This window comes from Dasypus novemcinctus, chromosome 8, assembly GCF_030445035.2.
Source record: "Dasypus novemcinctus isolate mDasNov1 chromosome 8, mDasNov1.1.hap2, whole genome shotgun sequence".
NCBI lineage: Eukaryota > Metazoa > Chordata > Mammalia > Cingulata > Dasypodidae > Dasypus > Dasypus novemcinctus.
The window spans coordinates 24,040,068-24,063,557 of NC_080680.1; the positions used below are offsets into that span (position 1 = coordinate 24,040,068).

General features: G+C 41.7%; 1 non-coding gene across 1 annotated transcript; it reads left to right on the forward strand.

The window, feature by feature from the left end:
• The first annotated feature begins 22,313 nt into the window (after positions 1-22,313).
• Positions 22,314-22,402, forward strand: LOC111760234 (small nucleolar RNA SNORD88). Its single transcript, XR_002793990.2, has one exon. It is a non-coding gene; the product is annotated as a small nucleolar RNA SNORD88 (small nucleolar RNA).
• Positions 22,403-23,490: the final 1,088 nt, after the last annotated feature.

A 23,490-nucleotide genomic window follows, 5' to 3' on the forward strand; every position in this document is an offset into this window, starting at 1 on the left:
TGACTTCACCTGCTTTCAGCCCTAAGAGAACTCTGAAGCAATGAAGTACAAGCCAGCTACCTCCTTGGATGCCAGGACAGAAAAGCAAGGAAATTGTATAGCTATACATCTCAAACTATTAACTGACTTGTGGGATGAGTGTGTTCATTGGTTGACTGACTAAAGTAGAAAAGAAATAATAATGATGCAAGGGTATTGAGACAGAGGGAGTGTGCTAAGTGGCCAGTAAGTATTTACTATCTGTAGCTGTTTGGCATTGCTTATGAATTTCAAAATTGTTATTGGATTATGTTTGCAAACTGTCTGTCAGAGGCATCTTTTTTTTTTTTAAGCATGCCACCCAAGGAGATTTTATTGGAGGTGTTCTGAGGATTATAGGGTTTTTTTTTTCGTTTGTTTGTTTTTAATTTTTATGAAATTGTCTTTTTAAAAAAAAGCATAAATCACAAACAATGTTACATTAAAAAACAAAAGAGGTTCCCATATATCCCACACCCCACCCCACCCCCCCTCCTCCCACATCAACAACCTCTTTCATCAGTGTGGCCCATTCACTGCATTTGATGAATACATTTTGGAGCACCGCTGCACCACATGGATGATAGTTTACATTGTAGTTTACACTCTCCCCCAGTACATTCAGTGGTTATGGCAGGATATATAATGTCCAACATCTGCCCCTGCAATATCATTTAAGACAACTCCAAGTCCCGAAAATGCCCCTACATCTCATCTCTTCTTCCCTCTCCCTGGCCTCAGCAATTACCTTGGCCACTTTCTTCAGATCAGTGCTACAGTTTCTTCCATTACTAGTCACAATAGTTCTATAGTAGAATACCAGTAAGTCCATTCTAATCCATATTTTATTCCTCCATCCTGTGGACCCTGGGTTGGTGATGTCCACTCCACTTCTATATCAAGAGGGGTTAGATCCCACATGGTTGATGGATGTGATTCTCCTGCTTGGAGTTGTGGGCACTCGGTTCCCAGGTGTGGTGGATGACCATCTTCACCTCCCTGCTAGCCGACCTGGGTTAAGTCCAACAAACCGGAGAGTAGGAGCTACAACTCTGCTGAGGCACAGGGCCCAGCTGGCCCTTGGCCAGTCCAGAGATTGAAGTCTCCTGGGTACCCACCAACAGATTTCTGGTATTTTGCATGAGCACCCCTTTGACTGACTAACACAGCATCCATCCTGGAGGAATCATTGGTCAACTCTGCACCTGACCACAGGAGGAGGGACAGGAATAACATAGACCCATAAAATCTATAGGTAATATTGAAACTGTTAGTTTAGGTCAGCAATGTTCAACTCTGGCACTCCAAGTCCTCCAAAGCTACTGCCCACTGACATAAATTTCACCTTCTGGGGGACACTTTTTCAGCCCCACATCCCAAGGCCACCTGAATTTAGCCCATCAGCAGTGGACAGTTCTATGTACTTCCTATGTCAAGAGTAGGGACTGCTTTTCTGCCAAGGGGGCAGTTAACACCCTTGGGGCAATGCTCCACCAATGGACCACAAGAATTGGTGATAAATGTCCCAGACTCCCACTATTCAGAGGGACAATTCCTTTTTTTAAATATATTTTTTTATTTATTTTTGAAAGACACATAGATTACACAAAATGTTACATTTAAAAATATAGGAGATTCCCATATACTCCACTCCCCACACCCCCCACTCCTCCCACATCAACAACTTCTTCCATCAGTGTGATATATTCATTGCATTTGGTGAATACATTTTGGAGCACCGCTGCCCAGATTATAGTTTACATTGTAGTTTGTACTCTCTCCCAGTCCATTCAGTGGGTTATGGCAGGATATACAGAGGGACAATTCTGATGTGCGTTCTTCCCATTTCCCCAGAGGTCCCCAAGGACAATGAGTCTTGGTTGCCTGCAGTGGTGATCAGCTCAATTCCCCCCACCCCCGTCCACCTTCCCCACTCCCACTCTACAGCTTCCTGGTGTCACCTCCTAAATAAACACCCTGTTGCAGGCTGTGCTTTTAGGGGAAACCAAACGAAGACAACCTCTTTCCAGGGCAGCTTTTCTGGAGAAGGTGCTGAAGAAGATCAACACTCCCCAAAGCTGGATTAGGTAGAAGGGATCGGAGAGGAGGTGGAGGATGGATATCCAAATTAAATAAATAGCATAATCAGCAAACCGTAATTGAGAATTGGTTGAAGGGCCATTGCCTCTGAAAATGAGAGGAAAGCCTGATGTTTCTAAGGGCATAACTCTTCATTGTTCTGTCCTCTCCTAATGGTGGTTAGAACACAGAAACCCTGGTAATGAGTTCTCAAGAGAGCCGCCACGGTAAAGGGGCTGTAAATTGACCAGCATGAGTTCATCTGTGCGACGTCTGGACCAAGTTCAAGAGGAGTGCCCTGCTTCCAGGCTCGGCGTATTGACAGATCTCTGACCGCAGGTGGATGGCAAGAGTGCTAGCTCAGGCTCTCAACAGCGCTGTTTGAGCAACACAAACGTTGAGGCACCAGCCACTCTGTGACCTCACCCTCAGCCTCCCAAAGTGGGACAGTGAAAGGAGAGGAGTGCTTAGGCAACTATCTGGGAAAAGGAATGATGCCAGCAGAAGCAGAGAGGTGTAAGCAATGAGGCTGCTGGGAAAGATTAGCACATCCAGAGCAAGCCAATGAGGTCACAGTCAAGAAAGGGGAGAGTAAGGGAGGAATGAGCTCAGGCATTTCCAGAGCACATCCAGCATGCTCAGCTCTGGGCCAAGAGCTCAACTTATATAACCCGGGCGTCCCAGGCCACAGAGGTAAAAATGGACACATATTGACAGTAAGAACCTGCATTTAAACTGCTCTTGCCTCTACCTGCTGTTGCAGTTCCAGCACCCCACCCTCCAAAGCCTTTTAAAATTATTTTTGGTCTGCCCAGAGGGGTCAAATGTGTGCTTGACAAGTCCTAGCATTCACCACATGGCATTTGTCATTTTCTTCCTCTCGCTCTAACCCCCAGAGCCACAAAAAGCCTGTAAAGCCATGGGAAGACGAGGACACCACATTTAGTCATTGCTTCTGGAGTCCCCCATCAAGCTGCCCCCCTGCCATTGGGCACAACAGGCTGGTTCTGCAAAGAATTGGTGCTATCTCTGGCCAGCCCCACTGCAAATTCCACCAGGAATCACGGTCTGTCACAGGCTGTTTCTGCCTTCTCTTTGGGGAGTCATATTATCCTTGATGGGGCATCGTGTACACTTCTGCCTGAGGTCAGTCCCCCTCCCATAAAGTGACTGCCATTGTCTCAGCCTCTTCTTGGGGAAGAAGCCCTGCCACTGAGAGTTCCCACCTCTCCAGGTTGCTTGCTCCCAATTTCTGGCGTTTAAGCTTTGTTCAGGACTTTTTGCTAGATCTAAGATCTTCCTGGATGTGGAATGGAAGCATACAGAAACATCTACACACAATGGATAAAGAGGTGGGAAGGGGGTAGGCGAGGGCTGGGAGATGGCCACAGAGCATCTGGCTGTGACTTTCCCAGCAGAAGAGTCTTCATAAGTGAGAGACAGAGGCAGCAGGTTTAAAATTAGAAAGAGTTTTGAAGATTCTACATTGCTGGCTTTGAAGATGCAAGAGACCACTAACCAAGGAAGGTGGGCAACTTCTATTATAGAAGTTGGAAAAGGGAAGGGAACGGATTCCTCCCTAGAGCCTCCAGCAAGAAAGCCACCCTGCCAATACCCATTGATTTTAGCCCAGGGAGACCCGTTTCAGACTTCTGACTTGCATAACTGGAAGAGAATAAATTCTTATTGTTTTAGCCACTACATTTGTGGTGATTTGTTACAGCAGCCATAGGAAATTAATACAGCCAAGTTCTAGACCAAGTTCTTTACATGCATTATCTTGTTTAATCTTTATAGGAACCCAATAAGGGGAGTCACATGATTGGCACCACTTCCTAAATGAGAAAACTGAGTCACAGAAAGTTTGGGTTATTTGTCCACTATCTCAAGCTATTTAAATAATAGAACCAGGCTCCAAACCCAGGTGTCTTACTTCAAATTTGGTTCACTTAACCTTGACACAGCATGACCTGGTCAAACACAGGATTATGTCTCTGTGTTTTTTGTAGCACTTTTGGAGAACTGGTGGAAGCTGAAGAATGGCAATACCCACTTTGCAGTCTCAAAGGGTGTGCCTTAACAAACCAGGGTAAAATTCAGGGAATTCAGCCCTTCTCTATTTCCATCAGTCTGCAAATATTCTACCTCCAGCCCTCTAGCCAGTGCCATTATTGTCCTTACCCTGAGTATCTTGGTCTCACACAATCTTGACCAATCACATGCAAGTGGTGTGGCATTCTTTATTAAAGAATCTTAACAGATCTCAAATTGGGTAGGACAAACATTGGCACTTTATTGAACTTACTGTTGCTTTCCATCCTTCAGGGGATGGCCATCTAGACTGAGACCTTCTACAGGATGGTGTCCAGTGCCAGTGCTCCCTCTCTCCTAGTCAATCCCCCTTGTGAAGTCCCTCTGAGTCCAAGGCCCCCTTGAGTCTGGAGCTCCACTGAATAGGTGCCTATTGGCCCTTTCTCTGCTCAGTCCCTGCAGAATTTGGAAAGGACATGTGTGTGCTCTGGCCACAGGGTGAGGACCGAAAGAGTAGCTGCCCAATTTCAATCTTGTCTCCCCACCAGGAAACACTGTTGTGTTTGTCCTTGCCTGTTTAGCTCACCAAGAGCAGCAATGGTTGTTCACAGATTCAGCACTGCCTTGCCTCTTATGAGGAAAGCTCCTTTCTCTGAACAGCAGAGCTGTGACTATACTTTGTGAATAAATTACCCTTCCAGGTGGGGGCTGAGGGTCCTTTGATGTTGTCTCGAGTCTGACTTAGAAAAGCCACCAGACCAGTGGTAATGGATCTCCATTTGGCATCCTGGAGAAGTGGCACTGGCTTTGATTCCTCAGGAGAGGGGTACAGGGATGCAAGGAGGAGGCTTTTCAGTTCATCTTAACTCATGTTTCCTCTAGCTTTTACTTGCATCTTAGACCAGGAGACAATCTGGACAACAAATTCTCTACTGGGACATGGCATGGGGGGCAAATCCATGCCAGAGACTGGGTGCCAAAGCCTTGAGCAATTTCTTACATTCAGCCTGGGAGAGGGAGTAGTTTTATTCTCAGTTACTGAACTTGGCTCTCAAAGTCACCTCAGATACTTCTAACTTCCCTCAGATTTTGACCCCTTACTTTGGACATGATTTTCTGGCTTTGTTTGGCACCCTCTCTCAAGCATGGCTCTTAAACACCACCACCATGGTGGGAGGCTGTGCTAGGTTCCAATAGCTGCTGTAACAAGATACCACACATAGCACACATTTACTCTCTTCTAGTTCCAGAGGCCAGAAGTCTGAAACAAGTATCACTGAGCTGTCAAGGTGTCAGCAGGGCATTGCTCCCTCAGAGGGCTCTAGGGGAGAATCAATTTCCTTGCCTTGTCCATCACTGGTGGTGGCAAGCTTTCCTTACATTCCTTGGCTCATGGCCCCCTCCTCCCTCCTAAGAGCCAGGAGCATAGCGTCTTCAAATATCCCTCTACTTTCATTGTCATCACATCTCCTTCTTCCTCTTCTGTGTTAAATCCCCTTCTGCCTTCCTCATAGAAGGTCACTTGTTGCATTTAAGGCCCACCTGGACAATCCAGGATAATCTCCTCACCTTAAGATCCTTAATTTAATCACACCTGCAAAGGTCCTGTTTCCATGTAATGCAAACTCTAGAGATTAGCACCTGAATCTCTTTGGAGGTCATTAGTCAGCTTATTAAGGAGATACTTCCAAGGTCCCTCTCAGGACTGGAGAGAGGATTGGACTCATAAGGGTGTTGGCTGATGCATGGGAAGATTCCAATCTGGATCTTTTAACCCCTGAAGCCCAAGCTTTTCCCACTCCATCATGTTGCCTCTCGTGAAATGGTAGTGAACTTCTGGATCTAGGGGTCACAGATTTACCTAGGGTTCCCAAGAGGGAAAATGGATTCCAGAGCTCAAGAGCCATGTAGAAGCCAGTGCCTGCACCAGGGGTGACAGGGACCCTGCAATCCCTCCTCTGGCTACAGCCCTTTGCCAGCTCCCTGCAATGCACACCACATCATTCCAAACACTGGTGGACTGAAAAGGGGAAGAGGCATCTGTTATCCTGTGAGGACTGGGCCAGGAATTTCATTTTCATGGAAGTGAGAGAGCACATCTATTGCATTATTTTAAAAAATACAGTGTTGGCTAAATGCTAAGTCAAATAATCCTGCAGCTCCACCTCGGCTCTTTCCATGCGTCATCACATGGAAATCCCAGCTGCATTAATTGCACATGCACTCAGTGAATGACTTTCAGGTCTTCCCAGAGAAGTAGTTTCCTCTCATACGTGCAAGTGTGAGCAGTGTCTACTACTTCATAATCCCTTTGAATTTCCAGTAAATATAAACTCACGTATACTTTAAGAAATCTTTTTCCTGCTGCAGTTGTACAAAATGAGCAAAACCTGACAGGTAAATACTATTACCTAAGTCAAACCTCCAAGCAATGCAGGAAAATGTTAGTGATAATATTTTTTTTTATTTTTTATTTTCTGCATCAGACAGGTATATTTAGTTTTACAGGAGAAGCATTCCTAAATAGTTGGCTGTACTGAATATTTTGTAAAGCAAATCTCATTTTAACATTGATTTCCTTTATGCCAAAGATGTTCTCCCAAATCTTTTGCTATTAATGCTTAGTTCTGATGACTGTGCAAGCAAGGAGAGGGAAAGAGTGAGTTTCTCAAGGGCCAGACATTTATCTGGAAAGGATGATCTAACAAACAGGGAGCTTCAAAATGCAGAACATTTCTGGATGTCATCTATGAAATGATCCAAGAGCCTTCCCAACTCACACTCCTCAGTTCTACCATGAATTTGATGGTCAGGCAAAGGTGGACACAGACAGACACATCTTGGGGAGATACCAAAGGGAGGCAGAGATTTGCTTCATCAGAAGAGTGGGAGCCGGGCATGGCTGAGAGGGGGCTTGAGAGGCATTTGCCCCAGGGTCCAAGCTTGGTAAATTAGAAACACACAACAGAAATAAAACACTTGGAGTTTGGTAACAGCCTGGATGGAGATCAAACATAGATTTCATTCTTGCCTTAGTGTGCTCATCCTCAAAGAAGTCAACCGTGTTTTCTGAGTCTGTTGTCACATTTGTAAAGGAAGGACAAATATATTTACCTAGCAGGTTGTGGTGAGGATTAGACATAATCTAGAAGAGGGGTCAGCAAACTTTTTCAATAAAGGGCCTGCGTCGCAGTTTGATATGGTTATGAATTCCAAAAATAGATATTGGATTATGTATGTAATCTGGTCTGTACCTGGGCATGATTAAGTTGTGATTAGGGCTTCGATTGGGCCATGTCATTAGGGCACAGATAAAAGGCATGGCTAAGGACAGAGTTGGGAGTTTTTTGATGTTGGAGTTTTGATGTTGGAGTTTGATGCTAAAGCCTTCAGCTGGAGCCCTGAAAAGTCAGCACGCAGAGGAAAAAGAAGCCAGCCCCAGGAAGAGAGGAATGCTGAGCCCAGGAAGAAGCAAGCCCTGAGAAGAGAGGAAACTTGAACCCAGAAAGAAGCCTGAGAAAGGGAGGAATCCAGGAAGCCTGAACCCTCACAGATGTCGGCAGCCATCTTGCTCCAACATGTGAAAATCAAATTTGGTTAGGGAAGTAACTTATGCTTTATGACCTGGTATCTGTAAGCTTCTACCCCAATAAATACCCTTTATAAAAACCAACCAATTTCTAGTATTTTGAATCAGCATCCCTTTGACTGACTAATATAGCCTGATAGTAAAATTTTAGGCTTTGTGGGGCCATAGAGCCGCCGTCGCAATTATTGAGTCAGTAGGGAGAAGTAGTCGCGGACTATATATATACAAGTGAGTGTGGTTGTATTCCAATAAAACTTTACGTATTACAACAGGCAGCAGTTTAGGTTTGACCCAGAGGCCAGAGTTGGCTGACCCTCTTCTAGAACGGACCTTGCACACAGCCTGGTCAGTGTGCCGGTTCTGGGCCAATTTGTCCTCATATCCATTTTTTCCATCCACTTCTCTGGATTATAGAGGGCTGACCCTTGCAAAATACAATTCCCATCTAGTTTTCCAGCTGACTCTGGATAGGTTTGGCCAATGAGAGGTGCCAGTGGGTATTTGGAGAGGTGCTCACTGTTCAGGCAGCCAATGTCTAAAATGTCCCCATGGTTCTGGTTCCCATGTGATGGTCCCTCCCTCCAAGATCCTTGCTTCCAGCTCCTCCTGGTTGGCCTGGCATCTGGTTTCCAGTGGCATCATCTCTTTCCTTCTCCTTCCACCCACCTAGGGCACCCCACCCATCTCTGGGATGCCATCTCCTGGTGGCTTTCTAGCTGTTTTGACCCCTTTGTACTCCATATTCAATTGCCTTTGTTGAACTGTCCTCAGCTAGCTCATTTTCCTGACTGGACACCCTGGCTAAAACAGTTTTCCACAAACAGTTGATGTTTCTCATTAATTTTAGTGTTATGACTTTTTTTCATTTTGAAGTAACATTTCTGCATAATAACTATGACAATTGGAAGTTCTTTCATGGATCACAAAAAGAAAAAGATTATGTTTTTGAACTAATCCATTACTGTGGGCATGGGACCTTTTGAATGGACTACATCAGTGAGAAGAGACACATGTTGGGTTTGTGCCCTCTTGCTGGGTCTTACATAAATGGAGATACAGAGGAAGAGGCTCACAGGAAAAGGGAGCTCTGCAATTTTGACCCAGCAACGTGAGAGAGAGGACTCAAGATTTGCCTAGAGCTGCAGAAAGGCAGAGAAGCTGAGAGAGATCCCAGAGTCTGGAACCAGCAGAGCACAGAAGCATGGAAAGAGACCCCCGAGGGGCTGGGCCCAAGGGGCAGCACAAGGCTGAGGAGACAAGCCCTGTCATATGCCCGATCACCACGTGGCAGGACACTAGGATCACCAGTAGGTGACTTTGGTGAGAAGGCATCTCTGATGGTATCTTGATTTGAGCATTTCATAGCCCCAGAATTGTAAGATTTTATCCCAAATAAAATTCCCATTATAAAAGTCAACCCATTTCTGGTATTTTGCATCAGCAGCCCTTTCACAAAGACAATAACCTTCTGTAAATAGTTTCTTATGCAGTTTCTATAAGAAGAAATGCAGAACCTTAGTCATTCAGGCAATAAGCATATATTGAGCACCTACAGTGTGCTTTGCACTCTTCTAGGCCCTGGGGATATAAGAGTAAACCCAAGCATCTTTGGTCTACAGAACTAGCTGATGATTTTATCCATCAACCACTCCAAACCCTTCATGTGCCACACATGGTAAAAAACAAATTAATTTTAAAAAATTAAAAAGACCCAAAAGATAACTGCAGCTAATATTTTTTGGGAATGTAATTTGTGCCATGCTCTAAATTAAGCACTTTGCATTAATTAACTCATTTAACTCTCATAACAGCCCAATGAGGCAGGCAGTAACAGATAATAATCTGTTCAATCCCAGTACCCCCTGGAAGAAAAAAAAAAAAAAAGGAAGATAAGCAAGGAGCAGAGGCTAGCATGATAGAATGATCTATGTGGTAATGGATTAGAGTTGGAGACATCAGTATAAACTCATTTTTAAAAAGGTGGGGGATGGAGAGCAGGTATAGTTCAGTGGTTGAGTCCCTGCTTCATCTGCATAAGGTCCTGGGTTCAATACCTCCTAAAAATAATCATCTGGGCAAACTACTGAAGCACAGAGAGGCAAAATAACTTGTCCAAAAATATATAGCTCATTAAGTGGTGGAGCTGGGATTTGAACCCAAGCAGTCCAGCTGCATAGTTCAAGCTCCCAAGTATACTAAGAAGCATACTGCTAGAAAAGAAAAAGAAAAATAGAAAAAGAAGTATACTGCTTCCCTCCCAAAATACTGAATGATTTGTTCAAGGTCATGGTCATGACTAGACTCAGGTTCTAATAGTATGTAAAAACTGTTAGTGAGTTGGAAGCCATTACTATAATCACTAAGACAACAGCCATCCCTCAAGAAGAAATCGCAAAAAGTTTTATGTGTCACTTTATAGTTTTTAATATGTTCCGTAAAAGAAGATAAAAGCCAGTAATAAACATGCTACACCAGGCATCAAAAAATCAATTTGCAAAATATCTAGAATCTAGCAAACATTGGAAAAATTATAAAATCAGAATTTGGTAGTTAAGAGGTTTTCAGACTTTCTTTAAGTCACATAAGCCTTTCTTCAAGTGAAAGCTTCTAAGGAATCCTAGTATGTAACACAGTCGACAGACAAAAGTAGACCTGGTGGGGGTGGGTGAAAGACGCTAGATGCCCCTCTCCTAACTCATATCTCTACTATCCAGCAGCCTTCTAAGCAGATTCACTGGAGCCTAATTTGTAAACCACCAATGCTAGTTAATCCCAGTCCCTGCGAAGCCCTGGGTGGTGACGGGTGCCAAGTAAAGAGCACACCCCAAGATCTGACTCCACTGCCGATGCTCTTTTCAACGTCACCTTTGTATACCCTTCTGGTTTGGTTTTCTGGGAACTGTGCATATCTTTGCAGCAGGCAACTGTGCATGTGTCTGGAGTCCATCCACGGGGCAGCAGGAAGAAGGCAGGGATGCTTAGCAGGGGGAGAATAAAGGAGCTGAGCCTCCCCAGATTTGATGCACCAGCCTTCATTTCTGAGCACCCGATAGCCTTCAGCTAGGTGGCCAAGGCTGCATGGAGACAAAGGGAGAAGAAAACAGCTCCTGGATCTGCTAGGGGTAGCACTCAAAATGGCCCAGCAAGAAGCATTTCCCAAGACAGAAATCCGTGTTTCTAAGACTGCTGCAACAGTTATTTTAATGGCATAACAGCAGGACTGTGGCAGCACTCGAGCCCAGAATCAGAGGGGATCCACAGGTTTCCATGCTGCACCAGCTCACTGATGCCTTCCCTTAATAGGCACGACAACCTCCAGGCGCCAGTTAGACTCTTCATGGGGGATCCCAGATCTCAGCAGAGAAAGGAAAGCCCTGGGATGCCCCAGCTTTGCGACAGTTCCCTAGCCAGGGGTGCCAACAGCACACGGAGACAAACTCTTGATTACTGAGCAAGGATATAGGCTGCAGGCTGAGAGATGGGGTCACCCTAACCCCTTAGGGGAAATTTTTATTATCTGAGGATGCTCATTCCAGTTCAATGCCCAGAGCAAGGTCATTATCACGAACCAATGGGGTTTCACCTCCAAAATTGCCAGTCAGGTTTCACATTCGCTGATACACACCATCTCTTTCTTCAAATTTCATCTCCTCCTAAATAAATTATACCATCTTAATTTACTCTTAGCAGATACTAAAATGAAGCACAATTTTCCTCTCATTATTCCTTTTCTCTGGATGGTTTATTTTCTTTGCAGTTGCAGGCTGGTTGAAAACTCAGAAGTCTTGCTTGAATTACGATTAGGCCAAGTCTTATAAAGACATAAGGGACTGACAGTTTTCCATTTATGGATTAGACACTCTATTTCTCTGGCTTTTAACAGCTTTTCAGTCTAACTTGTCATTCCAACGTTCTTCCCATTCCAAGATGACAGCACAAATTAGATGTAGACTGGGCACTTACAGCTGCCCTTCCAGAAACCCTGAGTACCTAATGGTTTGTGAGGTTATTGGCTTGTTTTTTCTAGTAAATCCTTTATAAAATTCCAGTAAATTGGTTAAGTTCATGTCTTAAAGAGAAAAAAAAAGTCAATGTTCTTGACTGTTGTCTTTTCTTTTAGGGCACCCTCCCATGGGAATGAGCAATGTCAGACTTGGCCAAGAGTCCAACATCATTTGCTTTCCTCTGATGTCTCAAATGGCCCCTCATTTTTTAAAAATTAGATTCTTTTTAAACTCTTTGAATTTATGTTTGTAAACATTTTCCACAAGAAGAGGAAAACGAAAGACAAAAAGCAAAAAAACAATTTTCCGCTCTACCTTCTGGGGTTAAGGCAAGACCTAAAAGCACAGGATTCCAGTCTCAAGACTGGCTATCACATTACCCTCTGTCTGGCTCCAGCTCCCGAGCTTTCTTGTTGTCCTAGTCCCACAGAAGTCTTTATATAGTCAGAGAGCCTGGCTTATTTTTTTTTATGACCAACTGTTTTAGTTTCCTGGCTGCTGAAGCAAATATCATTCAATGGGTTTGCTTAAACAATGGGAATTTAATGGCTCATGGTTTTGAGGCTAGGAGAAGTCCAAAATAAAGGCCTCATCAAGGTAATGCTTTCTCCCAAAAGACTGGCGTTCTACAGCGAGGTGCCAGTGATCCTTGGTCCTTGGCTCCTCTGCCACATGGCGATGCACATGGTAGCCTCTCCTGACTTCTCAGTTCCATTCTCTCATAGCTTCTGGCTTCTGGCTCTTTCTCTCTCTCTGTGACCTTCCCTGCTAAGGATTAAGACCCAGCCTGAGTCAGCTGGGCCACACCTTAACTAAAGTAACCTCAACAGAAGGTCCTACTTATAAGAGTACACACCCATAAGAATGGAATAAATTTTAAGAGATTGTTTTCCTGGGATACATAGCTCCAAACAACCACAGCAACTTTTTAAATTACTTATTATTATATAAGTTATAGGTTTATGGAAAAAAATCATGCAAAAAAAACCCCACAGAGTTCCCCAATACCCCCCCACCTCTCACACAGTTTTCTCTACTCTTAACACTTTGCATTAGTGTGGTATCTTTGTTACAAATGATTAGCAATATTATTCCAATTATAGTATTAACACTAGGCCATAGTTTCCATTAGGATTCACTGTTTTTGTTGTACAGTTCAATGGTTTTTCTTTTGTAAGTTCTTATTCTAGTAAAACATATACAACCTAAAAGTTCTCCCTTTGAACCACATGCAAATATATAATTCAATTATGTATTTAATTTAATTATGTTCATAATGTTGTGCTACCATCACCAACATCCTTGATCAAAACGTTTCCATGACCCCAAAGAGACACTCTGTAGCTAATCCCACCCGTGTCTCTTGTAACCTGTGTTCTAGTTGCTGATTCTATAAATTTGTTTATTCTAGTTATTTCATATCAGTGAGATTATAAGATACCTGTCCTTTTGTGTCTGGTTTATTTTACTCCACACACTGTCTCCAAAGTTAACCAATGTTCTCACATGTATCAGAACCTCATTCCTTTTTATGTCTGAATAATATCTACTGTATGTATATACCTCTTTTGTTTATCCATTCATCAGTTGGTGGACACTTGGGTTGCTTCCGTATTTTGGAATTTTGGCAAGTGTGAATAATGGTATTATCATTGGGCAAATATCTGCTCAAGTTCCTCCTTTCAATTATTTTGGGTATATACCTGCAAATGGGATTGCCAGGTCACATGGTAGTCCTATACTTAAGAAAATTTCCCTCTCAGCACTGCCTTTGCTGCATCCCATAAGTTTTACTATGTTGTGTTTAAATTTGTATACACCTCAAGATAGTTCCAATTTCCTTTGTGATTTCTTCTTTAGCATGTTGGTTGTTTAAGAGTGTGGTACTAATCTCCACATATTTTGAATTTTCTGATTATCTCTCTGTTATTGATTTCTAGCTTCATTCCATTGTGGTGGGAGAAGATACATTACAAGATTTTAGTATTTTTAAGTTTATTAATGATGGCAGACTTGGCCCAGTGGTTTGGGCGTTTGTCTACCACATGGGAGGTCTGCGGTTCAAACCCCGGGCCTCCTTGACCCATGTGGAGCTGGCCCACGCGCAGTGCTGATGCGCGCAAGGAGTGCCCTGCCACGCAGGGGTGTCCCCCACGTAGGAGAGCCCCACGCACAAGGAGTGCGCCCCATGAGGAGAGCTGCCCAGTGCAAAAGAAAGTGCAGCCTGCCCAGGAATGGCACTGCACACAGGGAGAGCTGACACAACAAGATGATGCAACAAAAAGAAACACAGATTCCCGTGCTGCTCACAACAGAAGTGGACGCAGCAAATAGGCACAGAGAACAGACAACCAGGGTGGGAGAGGGAAGGGGAAATAAATATATAAATAAATATTTAAAAAAAAAAAAACTCCTTAAAAAAAAAGTTTATTAAGACTTGTTTTCTGACCTAATATATGGTCTATCCTAGCAAATGACCCATGTGCACCAGAAAAGAGTGTGCATTATGCTGCTTTTGGGGGAAGATTAGATAGATAGAAAAATAGATATAACTAGATATCTGTTAAATCTATCTGGTTTATAGCATTGCTTGAGTATTCTATTTCCTTATTGATCTTCTGTCTAGATGTTCTATCCATTATTGAAAGTGGTGTATTGAAGTCTCCTATTTTAATGTAGAGCCATCTATTTCTCTCTTCAAATTTGTCAATCTTTGCCCATATATTTTGGGGTGCTGCCACTGAGTGCATATATATTTATAATTGATATGTATTCTTATTGAATTGAACCTTTATCAGCATATGGTGACTTTTCTATCCCTCATAACATTTTTTTACTTAAAGTCAGTTTTATCTAATATTAGTATTGCTATCCCAGCTCTCTGTTGATTATTATTTGCATGGTATATATATATTTTTTTCTCTCCCCTTCCCTGCTCCCCCCAGTTGTCTGTGCTCTGTGTTCATTTGCTGTGTGTTCTTCTGTGTCTGCTTCTGTCAGTGGCACCTGGAATCTGTGTCTTCTTGTGGTTTTTTTGTTGCGTCATCTTGCTGCATCAGCTCTCCGTGTGTGCGGTGCCATTCTTGGGCAGGCTGCACTTTATTCCCACTGGGCGGCTCTCCTTATGAGGTGCACTCCTTGCACGTGGGGCTCCCCTACGTGGGGGACACCCCTGCGTGGCAGGGCACTCCTTGTGCACATCAGCACTGCACGTGGGCCAGCTCATCACACAGATCAGGAGGCCCTGGGTTTGAACCTTGGACCTCCCATGTGGTAGGTGATCTCCCTATGCATTGAGCCAAATCTGCTTCCCTGCATGGTATATTTTTTCCATCCTTTCACTTCAACTACCAGTGTCTTTAAATTTAATGTAAGATTCTTATCCATTCTTCTAACCTCTGCCTTTTGACTAGAGAGTTTATTCCGTTTACATTTAAACTAATTATTGATAAGGCAGGACTTTTAAATGTCATTTTGCTATTTGGGTTTTGTAAGTCTTATACCTTCTTTTTCCTTCAATTCTTCTAGTAATGCTTACTTTTATATTTGTTTGATTTTTGTAGTTTACCCTTTTCAATTCCTTCTCATTTCCCTCTGTATAAAATTTGAAGATATTTTCTTGGTGTTTACCATGAGGCTTAAATTTAATATCCTAAATCTAAAGCAATCACATTTGATTTTATATTAACTTATCTTCAATAGCTTACACATAACCTGTTCCTATGTTCTTCCAACCCCCTACCTTTTTGTTGTACTTGTTACAAATTATTTACATCCAAAATCATAGACTTATCATTACTTTTTATATATTTGCATTTTAGATCCTGTAAGAAGTAAAAAGTGGAGTTATATACCAAGAGTACAATGCAAGAGTACTGACATTTATTATTACCCATATAGTTACTTTACCAGAGATCTTTATTTCCTTATGCCTTTTCAGTCCACTGTCCTTTCCTTTCAGTCTGAAGAACTTTTAGCATTGCTTGTAGGGCAGGACTAGTGGTGATAAACTCCCTCAGCTTTGGTTTATCTGGGAATGTCTTCATCTCTCCTTCTCTTTCTTTTCATTTAATTTTCTTCCTTAATTCTATTGATTATTCAACACGAATATACATAATCATTAGGTGTATAGTACAAGTTGTAAACTCAGAAAACAAACATTCATATCATCATACGGGGCTCCCGTATGTCACCCCACCACCAACACCTTGCACCATTGTGAAACATTTGTTACAAACTCTAAAAGAGCATCACTGAAACATTACTAACTATAGCTCATATCTTCCATTTGGTGTATTTTCCCCCAACCCACCAGATTATTAACACCCTGTATTAGTATTATACATTTGTTATAGTTCATGAGAGAATTTGCTCATATTGTTCTTTTAACCACAGTCCATCTTCCACCACAGGATTCCTGGTGTTACACGCTTTTTAATTAGGCTGCTTGCCTTTTTATCATTGAGTTGTATGATCTCTTTATATAATGTGGAGCTCAAACCCTTATCACGTATGTGGTTTCCAAATATTTTTCTCCCATTGAGTAGGCTGTCTTTTCACTTTCTTGACAAAGTCTTTTGAAGTACAATGTGTTTAATTTTGTTCTCATTTATGTTTTTTTCTTTCATTGCTTGCGCATTCAGTGTAAAGTTTAAGAAACTACTGCCTACTACAATATCTTGAAGATGTTTTCCTACATCTTTTTTCTAGGAGTTTTATAGTTATAGTTTTAATATCTAGGCCCTTGATCCATTTTGAGTTAATTTTTGGATAAGGCATGAGATAGGACTGCTCTTTGTTTTGTGCATGGATATCCAGTTCTCCTAGCACCATTTGTTGAATAGACTGCTCTCGCCCACTTGGGTGGGCTTGACAGCCTCGTCAAAAGTCACTTGCTTATAGAGGTGAGAGTCTGTTTCTGAACTTTCAATTTGATTTCTTTGGTCAATCTGTCTATCTTTATACAAGTACCATGCTATTTTTACCACTGAAGCTAAATAATATGATTTAAACTCAGGTAGTGAGACTCTTCCAACTTCAGTCTTCTTCTTCTTTTTTTTTAAGATATTTTCAGCAATTCAGGGTCCCTTACCCTTCCAAATAAATTTGATAATTGCTTTTTCCATTTTTGCAAAAAAAAAAAAAAAGGCTGTGGGATTTTTATTAAGATTGTGTTGAAAGTCAATCTCATCAGATATGAAATTTTTGGTTGGCAATTGTTTCCCTTCTCCACTTGAAATGTTTTATCCCACTGCCTTCTTGCTACCATCATTTATGACCTGAAATTGGCACTTACTTTTATTGGGGTTCCCTTATAACTAACACATCCTTTTTCTCTTGCAACTTTCAGTACTCTCTTCTTGTCCTTGGCATTCAATGGTTTCACCACGATGTATCTGGAAATGGTTCTCTTTGAATTTACCCTGTTTAGGATTTGCTTGGCTTCTTGAATGTGCATATTCATGTCTTTTGTTAAATTTGTGAAGTTTTCTGCTATTATGTCTTTGAATATTCCTTCTGTCCATTTCTTTCTTTCTTCTTCTGGTACTCCCTTAATATGAATGATGGTATGCTTGCTGTTGTCCCATAGATCTCTTAGGCTCTGTTCATGTTTTTTTCTCTTTTCTTTTTCTTTTTCCTCCTTTGCCTGAATCATTTCAATCATCTTGTCTTTGAGTTTGCTGATTCTTTCTTCTGTGATCTCCAATCTGCTTCTAGGGAATTTTTCATTTTAGTTATTAACGTCTTCAACTCCAGTGTTTATATGTTTGGTTCCTTTTTGGAATTTCTAGTTCTTTGAGATTCTCATATTGTTCACTTGTTCTCCTGATATTTTTTATTCTTTCTCCATGTTTATCTCCTTGGGCATATTGAAGGTCTTTTCCTTTTAAAGTCTTTGTCCAGCATGTCCAAAGTTTGGTCTTGTTCATTTATGGTTTCTAGATTTTTACCGTGTTCCTTTGGATGAGCCATCATTTCCTGTTTCTTTGCCTAGTAATTTCTCATTGCACATTGTACATCTTAATAGTTAATGCTAACTAACTATTAGCATTGCATCCAGCTAGGGATGTGATAGAGGTTGTCTTTAGTGCCAGGACCTACAAATAACAAACAAACCAACGCAAAAAACAAAAGCAAAACACCACCTTTCAGAGTTTTCAAATTGGCTGATACTGTCCTGCAGAATTTAGCCCTCCAATCAAGAAGGTCAGCCTGAGGCAAATGATAAGTGCTGGGTCTTCTCAGTCTTTTCTGAGTCTGTGTTTTGTCTTAAGCTTGTGTTTGCTCATGACCTTAGGAATACCCCTGCTTATAGGAATTCAAATTATTCCCCTTCTACTCCCTATGAAAGACTTCTCCTCCTTTCTGGGTATTCTATTATATAACTTCAAGCAGTTAATCCATTGTCACAAATCACTTTGACTTGATTGTTTCTTCCACTGCTTTAGCTGTCGGCAAGCTCCTTCTTTAAAAAGAGAGCTTTAAAAAGCTCTCTGAATTCCTAACATTCAAAATTCCTACAAAAATATTATTTTTAACTCCCCTTGATGGTTGCTTTCTATCTATTCCAGGACAATATTTTGTCTTGGTTTTGTTTTGTTTTCCATTTTGACTTCCCCTTAGTTTAACTCCTTATTTTACAAGCATTACCCCTCACCATCTGCATTTCTCTTCTGTAACTACAGGGAAAGTTCCAGGAGGGCAAACCCCAGATGAGTTTCCTGATTCACCTTTCAGGCTGCCACCCAATAAATTGGCACCGATATACAGACACCACAGTGTGTGCATAGAGGCTACTCCGCTTCCTCTGGAACAGGGCCAGGGACTCGCAAAGGGCTCCGCAGGCCAGTTCCACACCACACCATGAAGGAGTGGATGGCAGGCTGGAGATGGTTTTTCTCACTATTTTTAAAATTGTGTTTTCTTGATTTAGCACTTGCCCAGTTACTGCAACCCTTTAACTGTTTTCTGGAGTTTTGAGGAAAATCATCTGCCCGCTTTTGTTAGTTGTCCAAAGATTCTGTGGGAGAATGGTCCCCTGGTGCATCTTATGCTTCCATCTTGGTCCTTATTTCTCACAATTCTGACTTTTAACACCCTCATTTAACAGGCACTGACTGCGGCCTACGAAATGACAGGCTCCACCTGTGCTATCGGATATGCCTCAGTGCTCGTCGTTAAATTTCAGGTCCTTCCCTTTTTAAAAAGGTGGAAAAAATATTAACAGTCATCTTTAATTAGTGGGATCTGTGTATATTTTAATCCTCTTGTACTTTACTTGATTTTCTATAACATACATCCCATGAAATTTTTAAGAATAAAGACGATGACTATCCTTATTTTTGTGATAATCATTCCCTTGTGTTTTTTCTGGTTTTACCCCCTATTTATATATCACTGAGCAATAAATTATTTAGTTTTGCCTGTTTGAGACTTCATATAAATAGAAACATGAAATTTTTTAAAGTTTTTTGAATAAAGGGCAAAAATGTGATGATGCAGATGGAAATTTTCTAGAACTATGCTGCCCTATACAGTAGTCACTGATCACACGTGGCTGTTGAGCATTTGAGCTATGACTTGTCCAAATTGAGATGAGCTGGAAGTGTAAAATACACAAGTAATCTGAAGACATACTTTAGTATGAAAAAAGTAATGCAAAATATTTCATTTATATTTTTATATTGATTACATGCTGAAAGGACAATAATTTAGATCTATTATTTTAAATAAAATGTATTATTAAATGTCATTTCACCTGTTTCTTTTTTTCCAATGTGGCTATTAGAAAATTTTAAAATACATACGTGTGACTTGCATTATATTTCTATTGGGTGATGCTGGTTTAAAAAGCTCTCTGAATTCCTTACATTCAAAATTCCTACAAAAATACTATTTTTAACTCCCCTTGATGATTGTTTTCTATCTATTCCAGGCCAATATTTTGTTGTGGTTTTGTTTTGTTTTCCATTTTGACTTCCCCTTAGTCTAACTCCTTATTTTACAAGCATTACCCCTCGCCATCTGCATTTCTCTTCTATAACTCCCTACTGTCTTACCCTTCACACGCAGCCAGTTTAGTGTCCTCGTTTTCCAATGCCTTTGACTTTTCCTCTTTGCCCTACACCCTCACTTCTCCTACCCATATCAACCCTTCACTCCTGCACTTGAGCCCTGTGCTCCCCACCTGTGCCCCAGTGACTTTGACTTCCACGTGACAGATTGTCATGGCATCACTCACAGACGCAACTTAATTTCCAGAAGATGTTATATTCTTCATATGATAAAAGGATTAACATGTATTAAAAAAAAAAAACTCAGTTCATTTCTGCGATACCACAGATTCTTTAAAGAGACAGAGACTCCATCTTGGTGCTCCTGAACTCATCAGGTGGTGTGCAGAAAAAACACTGAAGTTACAGCCAGAAGATCTCTCTCTGGCCATGAATGTGCCTTTGAGCAACTTGCTTCTCCTCCCTGGAGGGCAGATTCATCTGTGACGGGAACTTTTTATACCTAGTGATATCCAGGGTCCCTTAGTGATAACATTCTCTGTCTCTATGAGAATTCGATTATTCAGTTTCTTATCTGAGTGCCACTTTCCTCATCAGCAAAACCAGAACAATAGTAACTTATGGTAAGTGCAGAAAGGGGCACTTATTTCAGATAGACTCATAATCATCATTTTGGGTATATATGTGCCCATTTTAATACATATTTCAGTAGTTATTATTTCAAAAAAGTTTTCTGAATTTATTTTTACTTTTTTGAATCAGGACTTCTCTCAACTTCCTCTCTTCCTGGCTGGTTTAGAGTCAGTTTCCTGTGGCAATGAGGATGGCAGAATCAAAGTTCATGCAAGACTTTTCGGCTGTCCTCCATTAACCATCACTTCTCTGTCTAATATCTTTCCAGACTTTTTCTCAACAGACACAATAGCAGTGAAGACAGCATCTTAAAGCTTCTTCTTGTTCATTTTGGAGATACTACATCAACATTTTCATGGAGTTCTATCATTACCTGAGATCATTTCCATCCCATCACTGATCTGAAAACCGCATTGTCCAATTTAGCAGCCACTAACCACACTTGTCTACTGAGCTCTTTAAATGTGGCCAGTCCAAATTGAGATGAGCTGTTACTGTTAAATACATACTGGATTCCAAAGAGGTAGTACAAAACAAGAAAAGAATGAAAAATGGCTCATTGATAATCTGTATTGCTTATAGGTTGAAATGACAACATTTTAAATATTGGATTTTATAAGTATATCATTAAAATTAATTTCACATGTTTTCTCTACTTTTTTAATGTAGCTACTAGAAAGCTTAAAATTACATATGTGACTTGCATTACATTTCTATTGGACAGAGCTGTGTTATAAAATGATCAGTTTTTCTTGCTTTCTCCTCTGGAGTAACATCATGAATGCCTACCTTTCAAAGTGCTGCAACTAGTAGATTGGACAAATGGATAAGTTCAGTTTATGAATAAAGCAACTTCATTTTGCTCTCTCATTGTTCCTTCACTTTGCTTGGTGGGGCTAGCTTTTCCCCTGCCTCTGGATGAAAACTTGATTTACTTTTTAAAGATTTATTTACTTATTTTTCCCCCTTCCCCTCCTCCTGTTTTTGCTGTCTGTGTTATGTTGTCTTCTCTTCTCATTTTCTCTCCTCTAAGATTCACTGGGATTCGATCCTGGAGACCTCTGATGGGGAGAGAGGTTCCCTGTCAATTGCGCCACCTCAGTTCCTGGTTTCTGCTGCACTTCACCTTGACTGCCCCCTTGTCTCTCTTATGATGCATGATCATCTTGCTGAGTGACTCACTTGCCCGGGGCAGTGGCTCACCACGCCGGAACTCGCACGAGCACTGTCTCGCTGCGCGGGCCCTGGCTTACCACATGGGCACTCGCACGGTACTGGCTTGCCCTGCGGATACTCTTTCTCTTCTTATTTTTCACCAGGAGGCCCAGGGATCAAACCCAGATCGTCTCATATGGTAGGCAGAAGCTCTATCACTTGAGTCACATCCACTCCTGGAAAACTTGACTTTTTGATCACTCTAAGAGAACAGAAAATCTTGGAGACATTTAAATAGCAATTTTTATTTAGAATTCCAAACATATATCAGTAAAAGCTTCCAACTTCATCCACACACTTCCCTAGTTAGAATCTGCTATAAAAGAAAGTCGAGGGAAACGGACTTTGGCCCAGTGGTTAGGGCGTCCGTCTACCACATGGGAGGTCCGCGGTTCAAACCCCGGGCCTCCTTGACCCGTGTGGAGCTGGCCATGCGCAGTGCTGGTGCGCGCAAGGAGTGCCCTGCCACGCAAGGGTGTCCCCCGCGTGGGGGAGCCCCACGCGCAAGGAGTGCGCCCGTGAGGAAAGCCGCCCAGCGTGAAAAAGAAAAAGCAGCCTGCCCAGGAATGGCGCCGCCCACACTTCCCGTGCCGCTGACGACAACAGAAGCGGACAAAGAAACAAGACGCAGCGAATAGACACCAAGAACAGACAACCAGGGGAGGGGGGAAATTAAATAAATAAATAAATCTTTAAAAAAATAATAATAAAAAAAATAAAAGAAAGCCGACGCCCCCGTGATGTCCAGCCCTGGGCTCCGGCCACCCCTGTGGACACCGGCCCCCAGGACCTTTGATACCCAGGGGTCTGAGGGGCCCCGGCTCTGGACAGGCTGGGCGGGGCGAGCATGTTGCCTCCCACCAACCTCCCCTCCACGAAAAAAAAAAAAAAACAACCCTACACCCAAAGCACAAACAACAACAAAAATTTAGAAAAATGGGGTCTCCTCAAAATTAAACACTTTTCTACCTCAAAAGGACTTTGTCAAAAGGGTGAAAAGGCAGCCGACTCAATGGGAGAAAATATTTGGAAAGCTCATATCTGATAAGGGTTTAAAACCCATGATAGATAAAGAGATGCTACAGTTCAACAATAAAAGGACAAATTGCCTGATTAAAAAATGAGCAAAAGACTTGAATAGACACTTGTCCAAAGAAGAAATTCAAATGGCAAAAAACACATGAAAAAATGTTCATACATCACTGGTGATTACAGAAATGCAATTCAAAACACAACGAGGTACCATTTCACACTTATTAGAATGACCACTATTAAAAAGTCGGAAAACTCTAAGTGCTGGAGAGGATATGGAGAGATAGGAACACTTATTCACGGTTAGTGGGAATGTGGAATGGCACAGCCACTGTAAACGACTGTTTGGCAGTTCCGAAAGAAGTTGAATATAGACTTGCCATGTGACCTGGCAATACTGAGAGCAGTGACATGAACAGACATCTGCACACTGATGTTCATAGCAGCATTTTTCATGATTGCCAAAAGATAGAAACAACCCAGATGTCCATCAACAGAAGAATGGATAAACAAACTATGGTGTATACACATGATGGAATATTATACAGCTGTAAGAAGAAATGAAGTCGTAAAGCATATAACAACATGAATGAACCTGGAGTACATTATGTTGAGTGAAGCAAGTCAGACGCAAAAAGACAAATACCGTATGATTGTACTACTATGAATTAAATATATTGTGTAATCTCATGGAGTTAATAACTTGAATATGGGTCACCGGAAAATAAAATGAGGTTAGAAAATGGAAAGTTGAAAGTTAACTTGTGTAGAATTTGTTTAAAAAATATGTGTTAGTCTCTGGAAATGAATAGAAAGGTGTAGGCACAGCATAATGTTTATAACTAACAGTACTATTATATGGTATGACAGTGGT